Genomic DNA, 24177 nt, shown 5'->3' with positions numbered 1-24177 from the left:
GAAAATTATCTGGTAAGCATAATTTAAGTTTTTCTTCGTAAACGGGGAGAGGCCACAGCTGCATTCATTACTTTTGGGAAAACAATACCAAAGCTAGAGAGGACACCGAATGCAAAACGGGAGGGAAAAAAGAGAGGCCTCCCGAAGGCTGCTTCAGCAGAAGCAAAAAACATCAAAATAGTAAATTCTGGAAAAGGTATGTAAGGAGGACCAGGTAACCGCCTTATAAATCTGATCCATAGAGGCCTCAGTCTTGAAAGCCCAAGAGGATACCACTGCTCCCGTAGAATGAGCCGTAATCCTCAGAGGAGGCTTATGTCCCGCTGTTTCAATGCTAAACTGAGGACACTCCTCAGCCAAAAAGATAAGGAAGTCGAAGAGGCCCTCCGACCCCCACGCTTCCCGGAAAAGAGAACAAACAGAGAAAGAAGTTTGTCTAAATTCCTTTGTGGCCTGAAGATAGGACTTCCAGGCACAAACAACATACAGAATTACGTTGAAAACGTTCCTTCGACGATGTTGCGAATTGACACAACCTTAGTAAGAAAACCTAACTTAGTTCGTAGAACAGCCTTATCAGCATGGAAAGCCAGATAAGGAGGGACGCATTGCAATGCAGCAATCACAGATACTCTGCGCGCAGAAGCAATAGCCCATAGAAAAGGAACCTTCCAAGACAATAATTTAATGTCTCCTTCATGCATAGGCTCCAACGGAGCCCGTGCAAAAGTTAAAGAACCAGATTTAAACTCTAAGGAGGAGCAATAGATCTAAACACAGGCCTGATCCTAGCAGAGCCCTAAGAAATGACTGCACATCAGGAGGCTCAGTGAACCTCTTGTGCAGTAACACAGACAGGGACGAAAACTGTCAGAAAGCCCTTCTCCAGTTCATCCTGGAGAACAGAATAAGTAGGTCCTCCACATCTTATAATAGATGCGACGAGCAACCAGCTACGAGCTTGAATGAGAGTAAAAATAACACTCCCAGAAAACGTTCTCTTGGCTAGGACTAAGCATTCTATCTCCACGCAGTCAGCCTCAGAGAATCAACAAAGATGAACAAAGAGACCTTGGTCAGCAGATCCCTACGACAAGGTAACTTCCACGGAGGGGATAATGACATCCCCACTAGTCCGCAAGCCATATCCTTCGCGGCCAAGACAGAGCAATCAGTATCACTGACGCCTGCTTGATTCGAGCCACTTCACTAGGAAGTAGTGGTATCAGCCGGAAAAGATAAGTTAGATTGAACCTCCAAGGCACCGCTAATGCATCGGTTAGCTCCGCCTGAGGATCCCTGTACCTCGACCCATATCTGGGTAGCTTGGTATTTAGACATCATAAGATTCACCTCTTGCAAATCTCTGCAAACACTCTGGATGGAGAGACCATTCCCCCGGATGAAAGGATTGACTGCTGAGAAAATCCTTTCCCAGTTGTCCTCACCCGGAATGTGGATTGCTGACAGCGAACAAATGTGGGTCTCTGCCCACTCCAGAATCCTAAATACTTCTCTCATAGCTAGGGATCTATTCGTTCCCCCCTGATGGTTGATGTAAGCCACCCGAGGATATATTGTCTGACTGAAATCTGATAAACTGGGACAGACTCAGCAGAGGCCAAGCCTACAGAGCATTGTATATTGCCCGAAGATCCAAAATGCGATCGGTAAGGAGCTTTTCCTCCTGAGTCCATAGACCTTGTGCCTTCCTGAGCTCCCCATCCTGACAGACGCGCAATCGTAGTCACAATCACCCAGGATAGTCTTGAGACGGACGTCCCTTGGGACAATTGATCAGGACAAAAACACCAAGAGAGTGATTCTCTCAATCGGATGTGCAGAGAAATCTGTTGAGACAGATCCGAATGCTCACCTTTCCACTGATTCAGCATGCGCAGTTGCAAAGGTCTGAGGTGAAACCTGGCAAAGGAAATGAAGTCCATGCTGGACACCATGAGACCAATCACCTCCATACACCAAGCCACAGATGTCCTTAAGGAGGTCAAGAGGGCAAGATATGTTGAAGCTAGCTTGCAACGTCTCTGAAGAGTACTACCCTCCATAAGAGACTACACCAAAATCTTTTGACACTTCTCTGCCAACCTCCTGTGACGAAAGACAAAGGCATCTACTTATCAAGCCGTCAACTTACTTGCATTCGACGGCACCAATACGCTTGCCTAAGATCCCCTAACGTCGCTGCCGCGGACCTGAATACCTTCTCAAAAGTTACCAAAAAAGCTGTCAAAAAGCTGCGTACCAAGTACGGCGCGATGAGCAGCGGACTGTTGTTAACTGACAGTCATCGATCTTGCTGCTCTTCGGCTTTTTCCCAGCTTTATTGGTATATGTCGCCAAACACCCACACTATACTACACTGTTTTACCCCTATTCCGCTGCTCACGGACCAAAGTTATTAACCCCTAAACCGCCGCTCCTGGAGCCCACCGCAACTCTAATAAACGTATTAACCTCTATCCTGCCGCTCCCAGGAGCCCACCGCCACTCTAATAAATGTATTAACCCCTATCCTGCCGCTCCCGGTCCCCACTGCCACCTACATTATGTAATTAACCCTTAATCTGCCGCCGCCATCGACATACTTATTAACCCCTAATCTGCCGTCCCCAACGTCGCCGCCACTATATTAAATTTTTAACCCCTAAACCTAAGTCTAACCCCAACACCCCTAACTTAAATATAATTAAAGTAAATCTAAATAAAACCTACTATTAATAAATAAATAACTCCTATTTAAAACTAAATACTTACCAATAAAATAAACCCTAAGCTAGCTACAATATAACTAATAGTTACATTATATCTAGCGTAGGGTTTATTTTTATTTTACAGGCAAGTTTGTATTTATTTTAACTCAGTTGAATGGTTACTAAATAGTTATTAACTATATTTTACCTGTAAAATAAAACCTAACCTAAGTTACACTAACACCTAACACTACACTATAATTAAATAAATTAACTAAATTAAATACAATTACCTAAATTAAATTAAATTAGCTAAAGTACAAAAAAATAAACACTAAATTACAGAAAATAAACAAATTACAAGATATTTCAACTAATTACACCTAATCTAATAGTCCTATCAAAATAAAAAAGCCCCCCCAAAATAATAAAAAAAACAGCCTAAACTAAGCTACCAATAGCCCTTAAAAGGGACTTTTGCGGGGCATTGCCCCAAAGTAATCAGCTCTTTTACCTGTAAATAAAAAATACAAACAACCCCCCAACAGTAAAACCCACCACCCACACAACCAACCCCCCAAATAAAATACTAACTAAAAAAAACTAACTTAATAACCCCACAAAGAGATAGACATCTCTACTTTTTGCTTTTTTAAAGTGGCACAAAATTATTCTTTTATTTCCCTTAACAACCCAATATATGCTCACACGACATCTACATAGTTCGGAAGTCTTTCAATATCTAGTATTGAGAGACATTTTCCCTCCAGAGTGGCTATTTGATTAAAGGCATGAAGTTTACAGGGGGAAATACGACCCAATAGTCCAAGATTTGAAGTATGTATCATAAAACGAGGGAAAGCGGGGTGAGAAGGACCGTTTAAGGGCAATTTGTAGTTTATTGTAGGCTAGGGGTTTTTTTTTGGGGGGGGGGGGGGTCATAGGCCCCTTAGATTAGGTGTAATTAGTTTAAAGCTTTGATAATTTATTTTTTACTTTTTGTAACTTAGTGTTTATTTTTTTGTGTAACTTAGTGTTTTGTTTTTTTTTGTAACTTAGTGTTAGTTATTTTTTGTAACTTAGTTAGTTTTTTTTAACTTGATTTTTTAGTGTAGAATTAAATTATTTTGAGTAGGGTTAGGTGTTTAAATATATAATATAGTTAATTTAATTTGTAGTTAAATGTAATTTTAGTATAAAAGTAAGGTTCGATTAATTATTAATTTAATATAGTTTAATGTAATTTTATTATAATAGTTAGAATAGATTATTAGTTTAATATAGTTTAATGTAATTTTAGTCTAATAGTTTGGGTAGGTTAATTATTAATTTAATATAGTTTAATGTAATTTAGTATAACAGTTAGGGTAGATTAATTATTAGTTTAATATAGTTTAATTTAAATCTAAAGGCAAGTTTAAATTTATTATAAGATAGGAATTAATTAATATTTAATATAAAGTTAGCGGGTTGTTAGGTTTAGGGATTAATAGGTTAACTTAGTTTATGGCGATTTGGGGGCTGGCGGTTTAGGGGTTAATACATTTATTTAGTTGCGGTGGGCTCTGTGAGCAGCCGGATAGGGGTTAATACTTTTATCTAGGTGGCGGAAGTGTAGGGGGCGGCAGATTAGGGGTTAATAAGTGTAATGTAGGTGGCGGCGGTGGCGGTGCGGCAGATTAGGGGTGTTTAGACTCGGGGTATATGTTAGGGTGTTAGGTGTAAACATAACTTTTATTCTCACACAGGAATCAATGGGATAACGGGCAGCAGCGAACATGAGCTTTCACTGCTTTCAGACTCCCATTGATTCCTATGGCATCCGCAGCCTCCAGAGCGGTGGATTGAAAACCAGGTACGCTGGGCCGGAATAGTGCCGAGCGTACCTAGTAGACATTTGTTAACTAGCAAAAGTAGTCAGATAGTGCCGAATTTGCATTCGGAACATCTGTAGTGATGTAAGCATCCATCTGTGTCGGACTGAGCCCGGCGGATCGTATGTTATATCACAGATTTCTACTTTTGCCGGTCTGTAGGCTTTGATAACTAAGGCGAATCAGGCTCGCCACAATTACGCTTCGAAATTCCAGCATATTTGCGGTTGACGGCTTGATAAGTAGATGCCAAAGAATGAATGGGAGATGAGGGAAGTGGGGGAGTTATTTAAGCCTTTGGCTGTGGTGTCTTTGCCTCCTCCTGGTGGCCAGGTTCTGTATTTCCCAAAAGTAATGAATGCAGCTGTGGCCTCTCCCCGTTTGAAAAGAAAATACATTACAAAGTACACATATTAACACTGTCTAATAAATTATTTTAAAAAAATATTGCAAACAAAAGTTATAAGTGATCAATAATCATATGTATACAGATATGTTTAACTATGTAGATAATTAAAAGATTTTACATTACAATCTTAGGAACATTAAATAATATCTCAGAGGGATTTTTAAAAGAGATATTTGCATATCGATGAGATATCTAGACATAGACATATCTCACTATAAATAGATATATCCGTCAAAAATATCATCACATATATAGAGAAATATTTATTTATAAATAAATAGAACATATTCTGTAACAAAAACATTTTCTCAATATGAAATAATCGCATTTTTATGTACACTTTTGAGGAGAATACGTCATTGGCTTTGTGCAACAGATAAGGGTTTTCGTGTTGTTTTTTTCTATTTGTCTTCTCCATTGACTTCTATGGGGAATACGTGAACGCACACACAATTTGGCTGCTTGCATTATGCATTTTAACACGAGTGCAAAAACTTAAATTATGCTTACTTGATCATTTTCTTTTCTTCGGATGGAAAGAGTCCACAGCTGCATTCATTACTTTTCAGAATTCAGAACCTGGCCACCAGGAGGAGGCAGAGACACCCCAACCAAAGGCTTAAATATTCGTCCCACTTCTCTCATCCCCCAGTTATTCTGCCAAGGAAAAAGGAACAGTAGAAGAAATATCAGGGTGAAAAGGTGCCAGAAGAAAAATAACAGACGCCCCAGAAAAAACATGGACGGGGAGCTGTGGACTCTTTCCATCTGAAGAAAAGAAAATGATCAGGTAAGCATAATTTAAGTTTTTCTTCATAAATGGAAAGAGTCCACAGCTGCATTCATTACTTTTGGGAAAACAATACCCAAGCTATAGAGGACACTGTATGCTCAAACGGGAGGGTACAAAAGGCAGCCCATTCTGAGGGCACAAGGCCTGAAAAACCCTTATCCAACAAAAAACCCACTTCGTCCGAAGCCGAGAAAATTGGGGGAAAAAAAGGCCTCAAAGGACATTGACCCGCAGATAGTCCTCAAGCCTTGCTAGAGACCGCAGAGAGAAACACAACTGAGCCAGGAGACACCGACACCCAGTAATCGGTCATCAACAACACACCCCGTACCAGAGAATGGAGGAACAAGCAAGGATTCCCAGAAGACCCTAACAAATGTATAACAGTTTCCAAGAAAAAGAAATCACCAAGAACCAAGTCAAGCTCCCAGAGACCGAAACGAGTTGTGAGAAACAAGGGGAGACAACGCCTAGACCCCAGAATGTACAGAAACTACAAGGTTAAAACCGTGAATCTGACACAGAGAAGAACTTAATAAAAAGTACAAAGGTACTCCACATGTAAGGTGAAAAGCCGGGTAAACACACACTGTCCCAATCACAGTCACACCTGGTGAATAGCATGAAAAAGAGATTCTTGGCGTGCAGCTTATCACTGAGCCTGACTCACCACTCCAAGGAAGAATACAGGAATTCAACTAGCCACTTCAACCGGTAGGGGATCACGGCCACTCGTCAGCACTATCCCTTACACTCCGGTGTGCTCTGGTCCTGATCTATACGATCCTCCGCAAACAGCGTTGTACCTCTCAGCACATGCAATCGTCGCTTCCGGGTGACGTCATCCACTCATAGCAGTCGGCTTACACTGCTAGTTACGCCTACTCCTGATTCACGCTGAGATTAACCACTTAATCCAGGGAACGAGACCGGTAACCTCAGCCAGGGAAGGATGGAAAAACGGATTGGAGGTTATTAAGGTGGGTACACAATTCACTTCATATGTTACTAACCAGTCTTTCAACACCCGAAGGTGTATTAATTATTCAACTATGTTCGTGATTTACCTCATTGGTTGTACGTATCAAAAGTTACAGTACGTGGGTATGACTACCCGTGATGTTCGTACTCAGATACGGGAACATCTGGGGTACATCAGGAACAAGATTTTCTGTTGCGAGTTAGTGAGACACTTCATTGAAGAACATAATGGTAATGTGTGTGATTTTAAATGGAACGCAATAAAGACTATCAGATGCCCTCCTAGAGGTGGAGATAAATGGCCTATTTTAGCCAGGCAAGAGGTCTATTGGATCAACAAAATGAATACACTCATTCCCTATAGTTTCAATGCAGCCAATGATATTATTAACTTTTGGAAATAATGTCTTTATTCTATATATGTATAAGCTATTTTAAAGCTTGCACTTTGTTCGACAGTAACATGGGTCTTTGGTTTAACATTTGGCTACTTAGATAGGCCATTTATATGTGTATGCATATCTATTTGACTAGTTCATTATGCATGTTTTACCAATTTATGTGTGAGGCTATATGATTTAATTTAGTTTAATGTATATGTACATGCCTGTGAATTTTATATTGGTTGAAATTTAAATTCATATATGTCACTTTAATTATGTATGTTATTTACCCATGAGACTGACTTATGTTATCTATCATATTTGTGTTATCTTACATTGTGAGTATATGCCTTGGACAGTCACCTTTACCGTCACTTCATTTTTAGGATTTTATCCTTGTAAGAACTACATATGTGTTGAGTACTTGCCTGTAGTTGTTATTAACTATTTCAATCATGATCTATCATTATTTATATTTAGATGTGTTTGACTGTTTTGCATTAGTATTGCACTCTAAATTATTCTTTTTGCCTGAACAGTGAATAATATTTATTGTTGTTCTCTTTAATTAGGTGAGGGGTGAGTTTAAGGGGGTGTGTTTTTATTCTCCAATGGGTGACTTTCGTTTGGTATAAAGTTATGTGACACCTGTTAGAACATATGGTCTATGATTATGGCTACGCATTGCCGAAACGTGTAAGACCGTTTCTTTACCTTTCCCTACCTTGCCTTGGTGCCCATGTACCTTTTAAAATTATTAATTAAAGCCTTATTTTTTATTTTGAGGAGGTGGTGTTCTGTGGATTATTATTTTTGTTACAGAGAAGAACTTCTCCTAAAGAAAGTGCAACTGCACTCTAAAAGACAACTGAAGACAGAGTCCTCAAGACGCAAGGAAACTCAAAATATTGAAGTCTTCATAAACCGATATGCGTGCAGCAAACCCAGAAAGGCAAACCCCTGGGTCAACACCACACACTACAGACATACCAGAATGACTCTGAATAAAAATACTTGCAGGCAAGTAAGAGCATCAGAAGATAGGTCACAAAACTAACCAACAAACTGCAAAACATCCACTAAACAGGGGACCCAGCACAGGCTTATCCAAAAAGCCGCTAGTCCTACTCACATATCTTGAACATGGAGAAAGCACAAAACCTCAAAAAGGCTCACCGTACCACAAAGGACCCAAAGGCGAACAATAGAGGCTTGGCAAGAGTCTGCCAACACACAGACAAGGTGCAAACAGCGGCAACTGATTTCAAATCACAACCTTCTGCTTGCTACGCAACAAAGTAACCCACAGGTCACTACAGCTGGCTGTCAAGTCTGAAAGCCAGGGGAACAGAAAAGACCCCAAACACCAGTCCCCAGAAGAGGACGGACTCAGCCACCCCAACGGAGCTTGGGTGCCAGCCCAAGAGCTCTAACAATAGGAACTCCAAGAGCACCCCTAGGAGAGAAACAGAGAAAATGCAACAGAGCCCACAGAAGACCCTGCACGACACTCCATGACAGTTTCAAACATGGAGACAACATCTCCCCAGATGAAACAGAACCCCAGAGAGCGGATCGCTCTCCTCTAAAGGATAAAAAACACCTGTTCCAACAACCTGCACACAGGACAGGACAACCAACCTCCAGAAAGAGGAAACCCACCCCATAAGGAGGATAAACTACCCCCCCGAAAGGAAAACTACGGAAGGAACAGTGCACAAAGCCCATAAGATCTGAAGCCATAGGCTGAGGAAACAAATCCAAATGAAATCATCCAGACGTCATAGATGAACACAGAGGAGCTCCCCAAAAAAAGGGAGCACACCTCAGTCAAAAGGTACAGAAAACCTAGCCAAGCTGCTAACAGTTCAACTGTCCAGACCGAAGGTCATAGCCTATGTTCCCTGAAAAAACTGGATCGCACCGAACCAGCCACAGGATCGTAAGTCTTCCGGACATCCAGAAGATACCACAAACTATAGGCCTGAGCCCCAGATCGTTCCAGGGAACATTGGAGTCATCTCTTGGAAGGAACTCAACTTCCTATACTGATCTATATGGATCATAGAAATCTACAGTTCCTTATACTAAAACCTTGTCGTCTAGACAAGTTCGATGGAATCTATTCTTTAATAGATTCAATTTCCTGATTACATATAGACCAGGTTCTAAGAATGGGAAGGCCGATGCCTTGACCGGCAAAGAAGAAAAAACATAATTTATGCTTACCTGATAAATTTATTTCTCTTGTAGTGTGTTCAGTCCACGGGTCATCCATTACTTATGGGATATATTCTCACTCCCAACAGGAAGTTGCAAGAGGATCACCCAAGCAGAGCTGCTATATAGCTCCTCCCCTCACATGTCATATCCAGTCATTCGACTGAAACAAGACGAGAAAGGAGAAACTATAAGGTGCAGTGGTGACTGGAGTTATAATTTTAAAATTTAGAACCTGCCTTAAAGAGACAGGGCGGGCCGTGGACTGAACACACTACAAGAGAAATAAATTTATCAGGTAAGCATAAATTATGTTTTCTCTTGTTAAGTGTGTTCAGTCCACGGGTCATCCATTACTTATGGGATACCAATACCAAAGCTAAGTACACGGAAGATGGGAGGGACAAGGCAGGAACATTAAACAGAAGGAACCACTGCCTGTAGAACCTTTCTCCCAAAACCAGCCTCCGAAGAAGCGAAAGTGTCAAATTTGTAAAATTTGGAAAAAGTATGAAGTGAAGACCAAGTTGCAGCCTTGCAAATCTGTTCAACAGAGGCCTCATTCTTAAAGGCCCAGGTGGAAGCCACAGTTCTGGTGGAATGAGCTGTAATTCTTTCAGGAGGCTGCTGTCCAGCAGTCTCATAGGCTAAACGTATTATGCTACAAAGCCAAAAAGAGAGAGAGGTAGCCGAAGCCTTTTGACCTCTCCTCTGTCCAGAGTAAACGACAAACAGAGAAGAAGTTTGTCGAAAATCTTTAGTTGCCTGTAAGTAGAACTTCAGGGCATGGACCACGTCTAGATTATGCAAAAGACGTTCCTTCTTTGAAGAAGGATTAGGACATAATGATGGAACAACAATCTCTTGATTGATATTCCTGTTAGAAACAACCTTAGGTAAAAACCCAGGTTTAGTACGCAGAACTACCTTGTCTGAATGAAAGATCAGATAAGGAGAATCACAATGTAAGGCAGATAACTCAGAGACTCTTCGAGCCGAGGAAATAGCCATCAAAAACAAAACTTTCCAAGATAAAAGCTTAATATCAATGGAATGAAGGGGTTCAAACGGAACACCCTGAAGAACTTTAAGAACCAAGTTTAAGCTCCACGGAGGAGCAACAGCTTTAAACACAGGCTTAATTCTAGCCAAAGCCTGACAAAAGGCCTGGACGTCTGGATTCTCTGCCAGACGTTTGTGTAAAAGAATAGACAGAGCTGAAATCTGTCCCTTTAGCGAACTAGCGGATAAACCCTTTTCTAAACCCTCTTGTAGAAAAGCTAATATCCTAGGAATCCTAACCTTACTCCATGAGTAACTCTTGGATTCGCACCAATATAAATATTTACGCCATATCTTATGGTAAATTTTTCTTGTCACAGGTTTCCGAGCCCGTATTAATGTATCAATAACCGAATCCGAAAACCCACGCTTTGATAGAATCAAGCGTTCAATTTCCAGGCAGTCAGCCTCAGAGAAATTAGGTTTGGATGGTTGAAAGGACCCTGAATTAGAAGGTCCTGCCTCAGAGGAAGAGACCATGGTGGACAGGACGACATGTCCACTAGGTCTGCATACCAGGTCCTGCGTGGCCACGCAGGCGCTATCAGAATTACCGATGCCCTCTCCTGTTTGATCCTGGCAATCAGCCGAGGTAGCAACGGAAATGGTGGAAACATATAAGCTATGTTGAAAACCCAAGGGGCTGCTAATGCATCTACCAGCACCGCTCCCGGGTCCCTGGACCTGGATCCGTAACAAGTAAGCTTCGCGTTCTGGCGAGATGCCATGAGATCCAGATCCGGTTCGCCCCAACGACGAATCAGTTGAGCAAATACCTCCGGGTGAAGTTCCCACTCTCCCGGATGAAAAGTCTGGCGACTTAGGAAATCCGCCTCCCAGTTCTCTACGCCTGGGATGTGAATCGCTGACAGGTAGCAAGAGTGAGACTCTGCCCAGCGAATTATCTTCGAGACTTCAAACATCGCTAGGGAACTCCTGGTTCCCCCTTGATGATTGATGTAAGCCACAGTCGTGATATTGTCCGACTGAAATCTGATGAACCTCAGCTTTGCTAACTGAGGCCAAGCTAGAAGAGCATTAAATATTGCTCTTAATTCTAGAATGTTTATAGGGAGGAGTTTCTCCTCCTGAGTCCACGATCCCTGAGCCTTCAGGGAATTCCAGACTGCTCCCCAGCCTAGAAGGCTGGCATCCGTTGTTACAATCGTCCAATCTGGCCTGCGAAAGGTCATTCCTTTGGACAGATGAACCGGTGACAACCACCAGAGAAGCGAATCCCTGGTCTCCTGGTCCAGATTTAATAAAAAGGGGACAGATCTGAGTAATCCCCGTTCCATTTACTTAGCATGCATAGTTGCAGCGGTCTGAGATGCAGGCGCGCAAATGGCACTATGTCCATTGCCGCGACCATTAAGCCGATTACCTCCATGCACTGAGCTACTGATGGGCTTGGAACGGAATGAAGGACACGGCAAGCATTGAGAATCTTTGATAACCTGGACTCCGTCAGGTAAATCTTCATCTCTACAGAATCTATAAGAATTCCTAGAAAAGGAACCCTTGTGAGTGGTAACAGAGAACTCTTTTCCACGTTCACTTTCCACCCATGCGACCTCAGAAATGCTAGAACTATCTCTGTATGAGACTTTGCATTCTGAAAACTTGACGCTTGTATCAGAATGTCGTCTAGGTACGGAGCCACCGCTATGCCTCGTGGTCTTAGTACCGCCAGAAGTGAGCCCAGAACCTTCGTAAAAATTCTCGGGCCGTGGCTAACCCGAAGGGAAGAGCCACAAACTGGTAATGCCTGTCTAGAAAGGCAAACCTCAGGTACCGATAATGATCCTTGTGAATCGGTATATGAAGGTAAGCATCCTTTAAGTCCACCGTAGTCATATATTGACCCTCTTGGATCATGGGTAGGATGGTTCGAATGGTTTCCATCTTGAACGATGGTACCCTTAGGAATTTGTTTAAGATCTTTAAGTCCAAGATTGGTCTGAAGGTTCCCTCTTTTTTGGGAACCACAAATAGATTTGAGTAAAATCCTTGTCCCTGTTCCGATCGGGGAACTGAATGGATCACTCCCATGATTAAGAGGTCTTGTACACATTGTAGAAATGCCTCTCTCTTTACTAGGTTTGTCGATAACCTCGAAAGATGGAACCTCCCTTGTGGAGGAGAGGTTTTGAAATCCAGAAGGTATCCCTGAGATATAATCTTTAACGTCCAGGGATCCTGCACATCTCTTGCCCAAGCCTGGGCAAAGAGAGAAAGTCTGCCCCCCACTAAATCCGTCTCCGGATAGGGGGCCCTGACTTCATGCTGTCTTAGGGGCAGGAGTAGGCTTTCTGGCCTGCTTGCCCTTGTTCCATGACTGGTTGCCTTTCCAACCCTGTCTGTAACGAGCAGTAGTTCCTTCCTGTTTTGGAGCGGAGGAAGTCGATGCTGCTCCTGCCTTGAAGTTACGAAAGGCACGAAAATTAGACTGTTTGGCCTTTGGTTTGGCCCTGTCCTGAGGAAGGGCGTGGCCCTTACCTCCCGTAATGTCAGCAATAATTTCCTTCAATCCGGGCCCGAATAAGGTCTGCCCTTTGAAAGGAATGTTAAGTAGCTTAGACTTGGAAGTTACATCCGCTGACCAGGATTTAAGCCAGAGCGCTCTGCGCGCCTGTATGGCGAATCCGGAATTTTTAGCTGTAAGTTTGGTTAGATGTACTACGGCATCTGAAACAAACGCATTAGCTTGCTTAAGGGTTCTAACTTTGCTCAAAGCCTCATCCAACGGCTCTGTGCGAATCGCCTCTTCCAGAGACTCAAACCAGAATGCCGCTGCAGCCGTGACAGGCGCAATGCATGCAAGAGGCTGCAATATAAAACCCTGTTGAACAAACATTTTCTTAAGATAACCCTCTAATTTTTTATCCATTGGATCTGAGAAAGCACAGCTATCCTCCACCGGGATAGTGGTACGCTTGGCTAACGTAGAAACTGCTCCCTCCACCTTAGGGACCGTCTGCCATAAGTCTTGTGTGGTGGCGTCTATAGGGAACATTTTTCTAAATATCGGGGGAGGGGAAAAAGGCACACCGGGTCTATCCCACTCCTTACTTATAATTTCTGTAAGTCTTTTTGGTATAGGAAAAACGTCAGTACACACCGGTACCGCATAGTATCTATCCAACCTACACAATTTCTCTGGAATTGCCACCGTGTCGCAATCATTCAGAGCCGCTAATACTTCCCCTAGTAACACACGGAGGTTCTCAAGCTTAAATTGAATATTTGAAATTTCTGAATCCGGTCTCCCCGGATCAGAACCGTCACCGACAGAATGAAGCTCACCGTCCTCATGTTCTGCAAATTGTGACGCAGTATCAGACATGGCTCTCGTGTCATCAGCGTGCTCTGTCCTTAACCCAGAGCTATCGCGTTTGCCCCTTAATTCGGGCATATTATATAATACTTCTTTCATAACATTAGCCATATCATGTAAAGTGATTTGTAAGGGCCTAGATGTACTAGGTGTCTCAATCCTACGCATCTCCCGAGCGGGAGACGCAGGTACTGACACGTGAGGAGAGTTAGGCGGCATAACTTCCCCCTCGTTGTCTGGTGATAGCTTCTTTATCGGTACAGATTGACTTTTATTCAAAGCAATATCAATACAATTGGTACACATCGTTCTATTGGGCTCCACATTGGCTTTTGAACATGATGAACAAACAGTTTCCTCTGAATCAGACATGTTTAAACAGACTTAGCAATGAAACTAACAAGCTTGGAAATCACTTTCAATAAGTTTACAAGCAATATAAAAAACGCTGCAGCGCTTCAAAAATACAGATATAATTAAACAATTCTTAACAAGAAGTGTATAATTAGCAGAGGATTGCACCCATTAGCAAAAGGATGATTAACCCCTCAATACCCAAAACGGATAAAACAGATATCAATTAAGATTTAACGCTTTTAATCACAGTCAGCACACTGTCACAGATCTGCTGTGAATGATTACCTCCCTCACAAATGAAATTTGCAGACCCCTGAGCTCTCTAGAGACGTCCTGGATCAAGGAGGAAGAAGCAGGAAGACTGTGCAAGAATTTTAACTGCGCAACAAGGCGCTAAAACAAGGGCCCTCCCACTCCAATCACAACAGTGGGAGCCCTGATATAACATTTTCCATGCAGAAAAATATGTTAGCCATGTGGAAAAAAATCATGCCCAAAGCGATTTATCACCAAAGTACCTCACAAAAACGAATAACATGCCAGTAAACGTTTTATTAAAAAACAACATTTTTCAATGTCATGCAAAGCTATCACTAAGCCTGCTACCAGTCGCTACCACTGCAGAGAAGGCTTAAGTATTATTTCAGTGTTAACAGTATTTTCTCAGTCAAATTCTAGTCCCTAGAATATAACTCGACTGCGCATACATTTATCAGCCTGATACCAGTTGCCACTACTGCATTTAAGGCTGTACTTACATCATACGGTAACAGCAGTATTTTCTTAGTCAATTCCATTCCCAGAAAATAAAGTACTGCACATACCTCATTTGCGGAGGACCCCGCATGCTATTCCCAGTTTCTGAAGTTACCCCACTCCTCAGAATGTCGAGAACAGCCAGTGGATCTTAGTTACGCCTGCTAAGATCATAGAAAAAAAACGCAGGCAGTTTCTTCTTCCAAATACTGCCTGAGATAGAAAAACAGCACACTTCGGTGCCATTTAAAATAACAAACTTTTGATTGAAGAATAGTTAAGTGAAAACTCCAGCTCCTCTCGCGACCTCCTTCTTTGTTTTGGGTTGCAAGAGAATGACTGGGTATGACATGTGAGGGGAGGAGCTATATAGCAGCTCTGCTTGGGTGATCCTCTTGCAACTTCCTGTTGGGAAGGAGAATATATCCCATAAGTAATGAATGACCCGTGGACTGAACACACTTAACAAGAGAAACCTGATTATCAAGTGCCCAACAGCCCTGTTATACCTATTGATCATATTATTGCCTCCTCATTCCATGATCCAACTTATTTACAATCCTGCCAACGGTCAGATACAACTATACCTATTCTTCAACTAACGTTAATGGTAGCAATTGGGAAAAAAACTACCATTTCCTCCGTATTAATTACCTGTGTCTAAGGATAGATAAACTGCTTAATACTGATATTCTATAACTCTAAGTATTGTAATATTGTATCATAATTCCATTCACAACCACAAATCTACTCATTTATCATTAAGCCACATAATATTATCTTATATGCAATATGTATCAGTTGTTCCTCCTCTGTTAATTGTAATTACTATTAACTCTATAACTCCTGCAGGAACTGCAGCTGCGATTCTCCACTATAGTAAATAATCAATTTGAATTTTATACATATTATAACAAACGGGAACAAGACTCACTCAGAATCCAAACCCAAAAGGAAGAGAAAAGCCCTCGTAGGAGTCTAACACTCCAAAAGGAGCTAAAGTACGACAGTCGAACAAAGAGTCTAGAGCCCAAAAAAGTGTTAAAACAACACCCAGAGAAAACCGATGACAAAGTCACCCGAATAGTGAGTAAAACAAAGGCTAGTCTCTATAATCTCCTCAGGAGTACCAGAGTACTATACCCAAGGAAAAAAGGAAATGTATGCTTACCTGATAAATTTATTTCTTCTATGATATCACGAGTCCACGGATTTCATCCTTACTTGTGGGATTTATCCTCCTGCTAACAGGAAGTGGCAAAGCACACCACAGCAGAGCTGTATATATAGCTCCTCCCTTCCCTCCACCTCCAGTCATTCGACCGAAGTTAGGAAGAGAAAGAAAAAGCCAAAGGTGCAGAGGTGACTGAAGTTTATAAAAAATATAATATAATCTAAACCTGTCTAAAAAATGACAGGGTGGGCCGTGGACTCGTCATATCGTAGAAGAAATAAATTTATCAGGTAAGCATAAATTTCCTTTCCTTCTACAAGATATGACGAGTCCACGGATTTCATCCTTACTTGTGGGATACAATGCCAAAGCTACAAGACACCGATGAAAGGGAAGGACAAGACAGGAACCTAAACGGATGGCACCACTGCTTGAAGAACCTTTCTCCCAAAACCAGCCTCAGAAGAAGCAAAAGTATCAAATTTGGAAAATTTGGAAAAAGTGTGAAGAGACGACCAAGTCTGTTCAACAGAAGCATTGTTTCTAAATGCCCATGAGGAAGCCACAGCCCTAGTAGAATGAGCCGTAATTCTTTCAGGAGGCTGCCGTCCAGCAGTCTCATATGCCAGACGGATGATAATCTTCAGCCAAAAAGAAAGAGGTAGCCGTAGCTTTCTGACCCCTACGCTTTCCAGAAAAAACAATGAATAATGAAGATGATTGACGGAAATCCTTAATCGCCTGCAAGTAAAACTTCAGGGCACGGACCACGTCCAGGTTATGCAACATACGCTCCTTCTTAGAAGGGTAAGGACATAATGAAGGAACAACAATTTCCTGATTAATATTCTTATTAGAAACAGCCTTAGGAAGGAAACCAGGTTTGGTACGTAAAACCACCTTATCAGAATGGAAGATAAGATAAGGCGAATCACATTGTAATGCTGAAAGCTCAGAAACTCTACGAGCAGAAGAAATAGCAACCAAAAACAAAACTTTCCAAGATAACAACTTAATATCTATGGAATGCGTGGGTTCAAACGGAACCCCTTGAAGAACATTAAGAACTAAATTCAAATTCCAGGGTGGAGCAATTGGTCTAAACACAGACTTAATTCTGGTTAGAGCCTGACAAAAAGATTGAACGTCTGGAACATCTGCCAAACGTTTGTGTAGCAAAATTGACAAAGCAGAAATTTGTCCCTTTAATGAACTCGCTGATAACCCTTTGTCCAATCCTTCTTAGAGAAAAGACAGAATCCTGGGAATCCTAACTTTACTCCATGAGTAGCCCTTGGATTCACACCAAAAAAGATATTTACGCCATAACTTATGATAGATCTTTCTAGTGACAGGCTTACGTGCCTGAATCAAAGTATCGATGACCGAATCAGAGAATCCCCGCTTAGATAAAATCAAGCGTTCAATCTCCAAGCAGTCAGCTGCAGAGTAATTAGGTTTGGATGTTGGAAAGGACCTTGAATGAGAAGGTCCTGTCTCACTGGAAGTTTCCACAGAGTCAGAGAGGACATGTCCACTACATCTGCATATCAAGTCCTGTATGGTCACTTAGGCGCGATTAGAATTACTGAAGCTCTCTCCTGTTTGATCCGAGCAATCACCCTGGGAAGGAGAGGAAACAGTGGAAACACATAAGCTAGGTTGAACGACCAAGGCACTGCCAAGGCCTCTATCAGTTCGGCCTGAGGATCCCTCGACCTGGATCGGTATCTTGGGAGCTTGGCATTCTGTCGAGATGCCATCAGATCCAATTCCGGTCTGCCCCATTGGAGAATCAGTGAGGCAAAGACCTCCGGATAGAGTTCCCACTCCCCCGGATGAAATGACTGTCGGCTTAAAAAGTCCGCTTCCCAGTTGTCCACTCCTGGGATGTAGATTGCTGACATATAACAAGAGTGGGCCTCCGCCCATCGAATTATCTTGGATACTACTGTCATCGTTAAGGAACTCCTCGTTCCTCCCTGATGATTGATGTAAGCCACAGTCGTGATGTTGTCCGACTGGAATCTGATGAATTTGGCCGAAGCCAACTGAGGCCACGCCTGAAGCGCATTGAATATTGCTCTCAATTCCAGAATATTGATTGGAAGTAGAGACTCCACCTGAGTCCATGCACCCTGAGCCTTCAGGGAATTCCAGACTGCACCCCAGCCTAGTAGACTGGCGTCCGTTGTCACTATCATCCATGAGGGTCTGCTGAAACACGTTCCTTGGGACAGATGATCCGGCGATAACCACCAAAGAAGAGAGTCTCTGGTCTCCTGGTCCAGATTTATCTGAGGAGATAAATTTGCATAATCCCCATTCCACTGTCCGAGCATGCACAGTTGCAGTGGTCTGAGATGAAATCGAGCAAACGGAATGATGTCCATTGCCGCCACCGTCAATCCAATTACCTCCATGCACTGAGCCACTGATGGCCAAAGATTGGACTGAAGGGCTCGGCATGTATTTAGAATCTTTGACTTTCTGACCTATGTCAGAAAAATCTTCATGGCTATAGAATCTATCAGAGTTCCCAAGAAGGGAACCTTTGTCTGTGGAATTAGTGAACTTTTTTCTAGATTCACCTTCCCTCTGTGAGTTCTCAGAAAGGACAACACTGTGTCTGTATGAGATTTTGTTAGATGATAAGTCGATGCTTGAATCAGAATATCGTCCAGATAAGGCGCCACTGCTATGCCCCGCGGCCTGAGAACCGCCAGAAAGGACCCTAGAACCTTCGTGAAGATCATGGGTGCTGTGGCCAACCCGAAGGGAAGAGCCACGAACTGAAAATGTTTGTCCAGGAAGGCAAACCTTAGGTACTGATGATGATCCTTGTGGATAGGAATATGAAGGTATGCATCCTTCAAGTCCACGGTAATCATATATTGACCCTCCTGGATCATTGGTAAAATTGTTCGAATAGTCTCCTTTTTGAAAGATGGGATTCTGAGAAACTCGTTTAGACTCTTAAGATCTAAAATGGGTCTGAATGTTCCCTCTTTTTTGGGAACCACGAAAAGATTTGAGTAAAACCCCTGCCCCTGTTCTAGTCTTGGAACGGGATGAATTACTCCCATAGTAGAGAGGTCTTTTACACAACGTAAGAACACCTCTCTTTTTATCTGGTCTACAGACAATCGTGAAAGAAGAAATCTCCCCCTTGGGAGGAAACTTTTGAATTCCAGTTGATACCCGTGGGTCACGATTTCCAGTGCCCAGGGGTCCCAAACCTCTCTTGCCCAAGCCTGGTCAAAGAGAGAAAGTCTGCCCCCTACTAGATCCGGTCCCGGATCGGGGACCGCCCCTTAATGCTCTCTTGGTAGTAACAGCGGGCTTCTTGGGTTGTTTACCCTTGTTCCAAGCCTGGTTGGGTCTCCAGACGGACTTGGCCTGAGCAAAATTCCCTTCCTGTTTTGTGGAGGAAGAGGAAGAAGAGGGTACTCCTTTAAAGTTCCGAAAAGAACAAAAATTATTTTGTTTACCTCTCATCTTAACAGGCTTATCCTGAGGTAGAAGATGACCCTTACCTCCAGTAATGTCAGAAATGATTTCCTTCAACTCAGGCCCGAATAGGGTCTTACCCTTGAAAGGAATAGCCAAGAGCTTTGACTTAGATGACACAGCAGCAGACCATGATTTTAACCATAACGCTCTACGCGCTAAAATGGCAAATCCTGCATTCTGAGCCGCCAACTTAGCAATTTGAAAGGCGGCATCTGTGATAAAAGAATTAGCCAACTTGAGAGCCTTAATTCTATCTAAAATATCCTCTAAAGGAGTCTCAGTCTTAAGAGACTCTTCTAAGGCATCAAACCAGAAAGCCGCCGCAGTAGTAACTGGTACAATGCAGGCTGTCGGTTGTAAAAGGAAACCCTGATGAACAAATAACTTTTTTAGAAGACCCTCCAATTTCTTATCCATAGGGTCTTTGAAAGCACAGCTGTCCTCAATAGGAATAGTTGTACACTTAGCCAGGGTAGATATAGCTCCCTCCACCTTAGGGACTGTCTGCCAAGAGTCCCGAACGGTGTCCAATATGGGATACATTTTTTTAAAATTAGGAGGAGGAGGAGAGAACGGTATACCCGGTCTGTCCCACTCCCTCTTGATAATCTCCGAAATTCTCTTAGGAACCGGAAAAACATCAGTGTAAGCAGGTACTTCTAGATATTTGTCCATTTTACACAATTTCTCTGGTGGTACCATAATAGGGTCACAGTCATCCAGAGTCGCTAAGACCTCCCGAAGAAACAGGCAGAGGTGTTCCTGCTTAAATTTAAAGGACATGATGTCCGAAACTGTCTGAGGTAATACACTTCCCGATTCCGAAAGTTCTCCCTCAGACAAAAGTTCCCTGACCCCCAACTCAGATCCCTGTGAGGGTACATCGGAAATAGCCAACAAAGCATCAGAGGACTCAGTATTCACATTGATTGCTGTCCTACTGCGTTTGCCCTGTAACACTGGTAACTTAGATAATACCTCTGTAAGGGTAGTTGACATAACTGCAGCCATATCCTGCAGAGTAAAAGAATTAGACACGTTTGAGGAACTCGGCGTCGCTTGGGTGGGCGTTAAAGGTTGTGACACTTGGGGAGAATTTGGCAGTATATCCTGATTCTCTTCAGACTGAGAATCATCCTTAGGCACACTTTCTTTACATAAAATATGCTTTTTACATTGTAAGGCCCTTTCAGTACAAGCGGTACACAAAGTAAGAGGGGGTTCCACAATGGCATCTAAACACATAGAACAAGGAGTTTCCTCAAGTTCAGACATGTTAAACAGACTAGCAATAGCCACAATAGTCGCTTTTAACCTTATTTATTGATTCAAAGAATTTAAAAAAAAAAAAAAAAAAAGTATTGCGCCTTTAATAATAAAAGCGCAACAATTTTTCTGTATCTCACAAAAAACGATTTTTCAGCACTAAAAACTATAATAAACAGTTCAAATTAGTTAAATAATACTGCACAATTTGGAAGAAAATGCTAAATCACATTTTAAAGCAGGGAACTCAAGTCTGTGTCAATAACGATCCGATGATTGAAAAACTAGCTTGGGCCCCACCGGAGCTAATGACTTGCTGCCTTCTAGTGAAGAGAAAACTGTGCGTCTGAGCGCGCGAAATAGGCCCCGTCCACCATGGGCGTCGCATTAACCGTCCCCACAACCGCATGGGAAGCGGATATAGTGAAGCCATGTTGTCCCCCAATGTCTAGCCAAAGCGGCTACCCAAACAGCCATTTCTCTAGGCCAAGTAATAAAAATAGAAAGTCTCTCAGCTGCCTCTCCCAGTGTCTAGTCCATATTGACTCACATAATATATAGCAATCAATATACAAAACGGTAATTTCAGTACCACCATAAACCATATAGTTCTACTGCTTACCCCTTCCCCGGCAGGGAATAATGTCAGCCAGTTCTGATATAACAAGTCTCCTCAGAAATAAAAGACAGAACATACCTCAATGCTGCTTGTAGCATGACATGTTCTCCACACTGAAGATTTTTCTTGCACTACCTTCAGAAGCTCTGTGGGAACCAGAATGGATCTTAGATAACGTTTGCTAAGATCATCAACATCAGGGCAGAAACATAATGTCTCCATTCCTCTCTGGAATCCAGACTGACTATTTCTCCCTGAGGAAAATAGTACTCATCGGCACCATTTTAAAATAAAAAAAATTCTTGATTGAAGAATCTAAAACTAACACCTCACTTTACCTCTTCCTATTACTAACACAGGCAAAGAGAATGACTGGAGGTGGAGGGAAGGGAGGAGCTATATATACAGCTCTGCTGTGGTGCTCTTTGCCACTTCCTGTTAGCAGGAGGATAAATCCCACAAGTAAGGATGAAATCCGTGGACTCGTCATATTTTGTAGTGAAGTGAAGCTTGGAGGAGACAACACAGACTAATCCTTTTTTGCTGTTCCTTGGCTCTGCGGTCCTGGGTGTGCTCTCTGAGGTCAGAGCAGTAGCTTACAGTTACTTCGATAAATATTATCAGCGGTAGCAGCTATATGTATATAGCTTGAAAAAGGCCAACTACACGGCTTAAACACGTAGCTTTAACTGCTGATCACCACTTGAGAACATATTTGGAGATACCAGGAAACAGCGTGTGTACTGCTAAAGCTGCTGACGCTGACAAAATTTATCGAAGTAACTGTAAGCTACTGCTCTGACCTCAGAGAGCACACCCAGGACCGCAGAGCCAAGGAACAGTAAAAAAACATAATTTATGTAAGAACTTACCTGATAAATTCATTTCTTTCATATTAGCAAGAGTCCATGAGCTAGTGACGTATGGGATATACATTCCTACCAGGAGGGGCAAAGTTTCCCAAACCTCAAAATGCCTATAAATACACCCCTCACCACACCCACAATTCAGTTTAACGAATAGCCAAGAAGTGGGGTGATAAAAAAGTGCGAAAGCATATAAAATAAGGAATTGGAATAATTGTGCTTTATACAAAATCATAACCACCACAAAAAAAGGGCGGGCCTCATGGACTCTTGCTAATATGAAAGAAATGAATTTATCAGGTAAGTTCTTACATAAATTATGTTTTCTTTCATGTAATTAGCAAGAGTCCATGAGCTAGTGACGTATGGGATAATGACTACCCAAGATGTGGATCTTTCCACACAAGAGTCACTAGAGAGGGAGGGATAAAATAAAGACAGCCAATTCCTGCTGAAAATAATCCACACCCAAAATAAAGTTTAACGAAAAACATAAGCAGAAGATTCAAACTGAAACCGCTGCCTGAAGTACTTTTCTACCAAAAACTGCTTCAGAAGAAGAAAATACATCAAAATGGTAGAATTTAGTAAAAGTATGCAAAGAGGACCAAGTTGCTGCTTTGCAGATCTGGTCAACCGAAGCTTCATTCCTAAACGCCCAGGAAGTAGAAACTGACCTAGTAGAATGAGCTGTAATCCTATGAGGCGGAGTTTTACCCGACTCAACATAGGCAAGATGAATTAAAGATTTCAACCAAGATGCCAAAGAAATGGCAGAAGCTTTCTGGCCTTTTCTAGAACCGGAAAAGATAACAAATAGACTAGAAGTCTTACGGAAAGATTTCGTAGCTTCAACATAATATTTCAAAGCTCTAACAACATCCAAAGAATGCAACGATTTCTCCTTAGAATTCTTAGGATTAGGACATAATGAAGGAACCACAATTTCCCTACTAATGTTGTTGGAATTCACAACTTCAAATTCAAAAGAAGTTCGCAACACCGCCTTATCCTGATGAAAAATCAGAAAAGGAGACTCACAAGAAAGAGCAGATAATTCAGAGACTCTTCTGGCAGAAGAGATGGCCAAAAGGAACAAAACTTTCCAAGAAAGTAATTTAATGTCCAATGAATGCATAGGTTCAAACGGAGAAGCTTGAAGAGCTCCCAGAACCAAATTCAAACTCCAAGGAGGAGAAATTGACTTAATGACAGGTTTTATACGTACCAAAGCTTGTACAAAACAATGAATATCAGGAAGAATAGCAATCTTTCTATGAAAAAGAACTGAAAGAGCAGAGATTTGTCCTTTCAAAGAACTTGCGGACAAACCCTTATCTAAACCATCCTGAAGAAACTGTAAAATTCTCGGTATTCTAAAAGAATGCCAAGAAAAATGATGAGAAAGACACCAAGAAATATAAGTCTTCCAGACTCTATAATATATCTCTCGAGATACAGATTTACGAGCCTGTAACATAGTATTAATGACAGAGTCAGAGAAACCTCTTTGACCAAGAATCAAGCGTTCAATCTCCATACCTTTAAATTTAAGGATTTCAGATCCTGATGGAAAAAGGGACCTTGTGACAGAAGGTCTGGTCTTAACGGAAGAGTCCACGGTTGGCAAGAGGCCATCCGGACAAGATCCGCATACCAAAACCTGTGAGGCCATGCCGGAGCTACCAGCAGAACAAACGAGCATTCCTTCAGAATCTTGGAGATTACTCTTGGAAGAAGAACTAGAGGCGGAAAGATATAGGCAGGATGATACTTCCAAGGAAGTGATAATGCATCCACTGCCTCCGCCTGAGGATCCCGGGATCTGGACAGATACCTGGGAAGTTTCTTGTTTA

At 42.1% G+C, this 24177-nt stretch overlaps 1 protein-coding gene across 1 annotated transcript in view; it reads right to left on the bottom strand.

Moving 5' to 3' along the window:
* The window catches only part of SKAP1 (src kinase associated phosphoprotein 1), a 552748-nt gene that overhangs the window by 306564 nt on the left and 222007 nt on the right, over window positions 1-24177 (bottom strand). The gene's annotated exons all lie outside the window — the stretch shown is intronic.

Source organism: Bombina bombina, chromosome 1 (assembly GCF_027579735.1).
Source record: "Bombina bombina isolate aBomBom1 chromosome 1, aBomBom1.pri, whole genome shotgun sequence".
Taxonomy (NCBI): Eukaryota; Metazoa; Chordata; class Amphibia; order Anura; family Bombinatoridae; genus Bombina; species Bombina bombina.
Note: the sequence above shows the minus strand (reverse complement) of the source record. Positions and strands in the feature narration are given on the sequence as shown.